Source organism: Talpa occidentalis, unplaced genomic scaffold, assembly GCF_014898055.3.
Source record: "Talpa occidentalis isolate TD23 unplaced genomic scaffold, MPIMG_talOcc4v2.1 talOcc4.12, whole genome shotgun sequence".
Taxonomy (NCBI): Eukaryota; Metazoa; Chordata; class Mammalia; order Eulipotyphla; family Talpidae; genus Talpa; species Talpa occidentalis.
This window is the reverse complement of record NW_023601212.1, coordinates 73,239,061-73,245,095: the sequence shown is the minus strand read 5'-3', so window position 1 is coordinate 73,245,095 and position 6,035 is coordinate 73,239,061.

Below are 6,035 nucleotides of genomic sequence, written 5' to 3'. Positions count from 1 at the left end.
TCCAGTTTAGCACAGGGGTCCTGCCCCAGCCTTTGAGGTACTAACTCAGTAAGAGGGTCTCCAGTGGAGCCCCAGCCCGAGGCAGCAGGCTCCAAACACCTCCACTTTGACTGTGGGCATCTCTGACCCCCACGCATCCCTCTATCTTGCATGTGGAGCTCAAGGGCTGCAGGGACCCCCAGGGAAGTGTACTGCATCCCAAGGTGGGGCCTTGTAGGGTGGCCATGAAGGGGTTGTCCTGAGGGCGAAACTCCGGGCTTGGTCCTGACTGCCCCTCCTGCCCACTACCGGCCCCTCTGAAAGGTCTTTTTATCCCTGTGTGGACAACGCCGCTAGCCGCATCAAAGAATTCCTATGGAAAGTCATATTTTTCCCCAGACCAAAAAAGTTCAGGCTTGGATCACAAACATTCAGCTCATTATTTAGAAATAACAAGTCCTCCGGGTCCTGGTATCAGATCAAAGCTCAGAAATTAAATTCTCCAGAAGAGGAGGCGGCCTGGGATCAGCAGATTTGTGTTTGCTTATTTTTTTTCATTCGGCAGCTAAAAAAAGGGACTCGAAATCTGCCTAGCGGTTTGGAAGTCTGGACGGGGTTTGTGAGCCGCGAGGAGACAGCGTGCTCGAGGCTCCTGGGCGTGGAGGCTGAAAATATTTGGTTGACATGACGATGGAGACACTCGGCAGCCTATCAAGTGCGGGTCTCCGAAAAACTAGGGCCCACTTCCCCCACCTCCGTTCACATGCAGACACACACACACACATACACACACACGTGTGAGTGTGTGTGTATGTGTGTGCTTACAGGTGCCCACAACATACAGGAGCTCATGCACACACTTACAACACACACATACATGAAGCACACATATACACATGCAACACACCACACTCACACAGAGCACACCACACTCACACACACTACACACACATATAACACAGCACATATACACACATATAATACACACACTATCATACCCACACACACAGAGGCTCAGAGCAACCCACAGGAGAGGAATCTCACCAGGGACCAGGGCTGGCCTGAAACTTGTCCCATAACCAGGGAAACACAACTCCCTGCCCCAGTTAGCAGGCCAGCCCCTCAAGGTTTAGCAGCTGTGAACCCTCAGGACTTCTCCCAGACCTAGGAATGGGACCCCGCTTCTTCTGCCACCCCCCCCCCCGCAGGCTCCCTGAGGCCCCACATGCACACCCAGGGACTCAGGCTACAGGAAAAAGCTGGTGGCCACTGGGCGTCACTGTCTTTGACACCCTGGTTTCAATGGCGGCCGTGCTGCCCCTGCTTGCTGAGTATCTTCAGGGTCTCCTGCATGGGCCAGACTGAGCTCTGGTTGGCGAGTCTGCCCATCCCTCTCAGGTGACCGGGATGGACAGGCACCTAGGTCAGGCCTAAGCCAGTCACCACAGCAGAGGGCACGTGAGCTGGTCCCTGCCGGTGAGGTGCAGGAAGCGTGAGCTCTGTCCTGTAGAGCATGCAGGTTGACGTCCAATCAGCCTGCCAGCTTTCAGGATGGGCAGACTGCCCATCAGTGCCAACTCTGCAGCCCCGCCAGGCCAAGTGCATAGCTCAGGGTCACATGATAGGGCCCCAGTGCCCACACTGGTTCTGCCAAGGGGGTCTGTATACTCTTTGATGAGCAGAGGTCATTTGAATCAGGGCTTTCTCTAAGTGCCACAAAAGTGTGGCATGGAACCCCTGGTCCATTCATCCTGCTCTCCTGGAGAATGAGTGTGAACCCCTTCGTGGGTTAACAGTGTGCCATTCCCCAGCCACACAGAGACATCAGGAGGGGCTTTTGCTCAGGTTCTGCATGACTGACCACTTGCCCTCTGACACTACCCACTGACACTGCCCACGGCCTTCCTCGGCTTTTCCAGACTCACCTGCCTTCCTCCACCTGTTTTTGGCTCAGCCGCTTCCTCTGCCTGAGACACAGTCCCAGCCCTCTCCTCCCCCTGCCTCTCTCATACATGAACACATCAGGATACCGGGGCCCACCAGGTAACACTGGAAACGCCAGCTCAGTCTTACTGTACCCACAAAATCTTTTTCATATAAGGTGACATTGCCAAGCCCCTTTTTTTGGGGGGAAGGGTGTCATCCAGGCTTCTACCTGTACACGTGTGACCGTGTGGGGTAGCAGATACATGATGTGCTCACATGTCACACGTGCATATCAACATGTTTTTGTTGTGCAAAGCAGAGCCTGAGAGGGTCGCTCTTGATGCATTATGCCCCAGCCCCCATAAGGGGGGCTCAAAGGCCTCAAAGGCCTCAAAGGCCCGTGGCCCCCACAGACAAAGCCTCTATGCTCCTGAGCTGGTGCAGGGCGTCTGGGACCAGACACGTCCAGGATAGCATGTGCAGACACATGTGCTGCAGAGTACCCTTGCGCTTCTGCTCCCAGGACAACCAGGTGCTGGGCAACACGGACACTAGCGCACCCAGAGCGTGGATGCTTTCAGCCCAAGGAGGCTTGTCAGGAGGACACGGCGTCCATTCTGGCGCGTCCATTCTGACGTATCTGTGAGCACTCCCAGAATTCCCATCACTAAGTTTAGCACCAAACAGCACAGAACGGAAAGAAATGGGAAACAGCTGGAAATGCTGACAATGTGACTCTTTTTTTTTTTCTCAAAAAAAAGATAAAAATAGTGTCATAGACAAGTCCGTTTTCTAGGCAATGCTATTTTAGGCAGCATGTATTAATGGCAAGAGAAATAGCGCAAATTAAGTAATTAGGCGCAGGCTGACAGCTAGAGCCACAGACACCAGCAGATGCGAGATTCCCATCTCACAGCTGAGGCATAGGACCACATGGCTGGAAACACCTGTCCTCAGGTCAAGGATGGGGCCACCAGACCCTTCAAAGGTCACACTGGGTCCCAAGCCAGGTCAGAGACCTCTCTCTAACCTCAGCTTGTGGACAGACCCAAGGGGGTTACGTTTTCTGGAGCTGCTGAAATCATCACCACCTGGGCATTTCAAACAACAGGAATTTATTCTCACAGTTCTAGAGACTGAAGTCTGAGACCAAGGTGGTGCAGGGCTGATCCTTGTGAGGCCATGAGGGAGGACATTTCAGGCCCTCACCAGCTACTGGCAACTGCGGCATCCTCAGCTGTCCTTGTCTTGTCACTGCTTCTCTCCACCCCTGCCCGGATGACACATGAGTTCCTCTCCATGTCTTCTCTTCTGATAAGGACACCTGTCCTTGGCTTTGGGCCAATGTAAGTTCAAGATGACTTCACCTTCAAGCCTGTAACTATTTACTTACATGAAAACCCTATTTCTGAGTAAGGTCATGGCTAGACTGAATGTCTGTGTCTTCCCAAAATTCATATGTTAAATTCTAATCCCAATGGGGATTGACACTGGGAGGAGACTTTGGGGATGATTAGGTCATGGGTGGGGTTGGAACTTCATGATGACATTAATGTCCATAAGAAAGGGGCTGCAGACACCCCCCTCACCTTCCACTACATGAGGGCATATGAAAATATGAGGACATATGAACCAGGGCAGGTTCCCAGCAGGCAGCTGATCTGCCTGTGCCTTGATCTTGGACTCCAAGATCAAGAGAAGTAAATGTCCACCATTTATAAACTGCCCTGTGTCTGGTGTTGCTCTAATGGCCAGAATAGACTAAGATGGTCATGTTCTGGTGGGCAAGAACTTTGGGGAGACTGTAGCCAATCCACTACAGGGGTTCTACAATGAAAAAGGGTTGGGGAGGGTTGTACACTCCCACTGAACACATCAACCTACCACAAAGGAACCGAGGGCCTGCAGTGGGGCCTTACTGAGCTTCACAATCCCTAGAGCATGCGTCCTCCAGCCTCTGGGTTCCTCTGCCTCCCTCACAGTCCTCTTTTCAGCTTCAGGGGGCCAGCATCTCCAGAAAGAACTTCTCTGTCATGAGCCTCTTCAGCTCAGCCATTCAAAGCAGGGTCTCTGGACCTGCAGCACCCACATCACGGGGGCTTGTGAGAAGGGGAAGTCTCTGCCCCATCCAGACCTTCTGAACCAGAAACTGCTTTAACAAGATCCCAGGTCACCCCTGTGTATGTCAAAGTGAGAGAAGTGTGGCCAAGTGGTTGGATGTGGACAGTCTGCCCTCAGCAATCTTTGTCTGATCCAGTGCAGGCGCTACCCTGCCCTCCCTACCCTGGCCCTCAAAGCTACAGAAAAACTCGGTTGAGTATGAGAATCACCACTTCGATGGGGCTAGAATCCTGCTGGGGCAGGCCCTGGGACCCATGCCCTGCACCGATGGGGCCTGCAGCCTCACAGGCTCCCAGCACCCAACCTGCTCCCTCTTTGGCACCGGCACTTGGTGCTTCTTGGTGTGGAACTCTAGGCAGCTCCCCTGGCATCTGTACCCTGCCCCTGCCCCACCCCCTCTCTGACCAGTGGGGAAAACAGCCTGGCAGCCAGGGTGCGAGTCTGTCCCTGGCCCCAGCTGTGGAGCAGCTGAGCTCACTGGAAACCAGGCTGTGGGACTGAATGCGGCCCTTGTCTCCTGGCCCTTGTCAACAGCCACCATAACCGTCCAGCATTCTATTGACTCAAGATAAGTTCCGGGAGGCCTGGAACAGCTCTGTTTGGTCCAGTGTCTGCCACCCGGGCCGGGCCAGCTGGGCTTGGCAAGTCCTGCATGCCAGGACCCAGTTCAGCACACACACCACTAGCCGCACACTATTCTCATCCCCAGGGCCCCCATGAGCAATTACACCTATCAGCTCTACTTGGCAATGCCAGTGTGTAAAGACAGTCACGTGTTGTTGCAGTTCTGTCCAGAAACAGGTGTTGGAGGTGACATCATAGCTCATGGCACAGATCACTTAAGTCTTCCGACTTTATCAATATTTACGTTTCCAGCTCCATAGAGAATCTAATCAGACTTCCGATGACACCTGCGCATTTCTGGCCCACTTTGCTCTTGGCTCAGGCTGTGGCCATGAGCCCAGGCTCTGCTGGCTTGGGAGTTTGCCCTCCTAAGGGCCCAGTCAGCTGACAGGCAAGGCCTTGGGGAGCCAAGACACAGGGACAGAGTAAGGCTTGGGGGTAGTGGCCCAGGGTGATTGGGTATGTGTGTGGAGTGGGGTGTCTTAAGCTCAGGCTCAGTGGGAAGACAGAGGATCCATCCCCTCTGTGATACTTGGGGAATAGCAAGTCCCAGGCTCAGCAAGAGCCTGACACTCAGGTCAGAGGTTTGCAGGGAAAGAAAGGGGTGGGGGAAACGCTTTCTAGAAAATTTTTTTTGAAATCAAAGCAACTTTGATGTCCAAAGCTTATGTAGCAAGTACAGTATAAATCAAGCCCACAGACAAGTCCCTGCTTGCTGGAGAAGGCCTGGACTACCGGGGCCAGTGTTCTGGGCTCATCTAGCCCCCTGCTCTGAACAAAGCAGCCAGGCTTTCCCTGCCTGGCCAGAGCAAATCCCCTCAAGTGTGCTGTGACCCCTCAACCTGCCCAGAGGCCCCAGAACCTCAGAGAGACTTCCCAGCAGCCTGGGTTTTATTGACACGCCAAGAGCAGGAGATAAACCCCACCTAATGTCAGAACAAATAAGAGGCTGAAACCAGAGAGGCCGGGAGAGATAAGACAGGCATTCGCCTGGGGCTGAGGTGAGGGGGGGAGGCTGTGCCTAACATGCACCCCCACCCAGGAGAAACAAAGACCTCTGAGGCCATGTTAATCATTCCTGGGGGACCCAGGGAGAGGCCAGCCTATTGGTGGCAGGCCAGCAGGCCTCATCTGCAAGCCAGGCCAGCACCGTGTCCTCACAGGTGCCTCACTAGGTGACCCCAGCACCAGGTGCCACCCCCTAGGACCCAGCACTAACCAGGCAGCCCTGGTGCTCCCGACACTTGGGTGGAGTGAGAGACACAGTTATCCAGATGACCTTAGAGGTAGACGCTGCAGCGGGTAGCATCACCTCAGGTGGTAGCAGAGTCTGCAGTAGAAATGGAGACAGCACAACTGCTCTCCATCTTCAGGGAACATGGTAT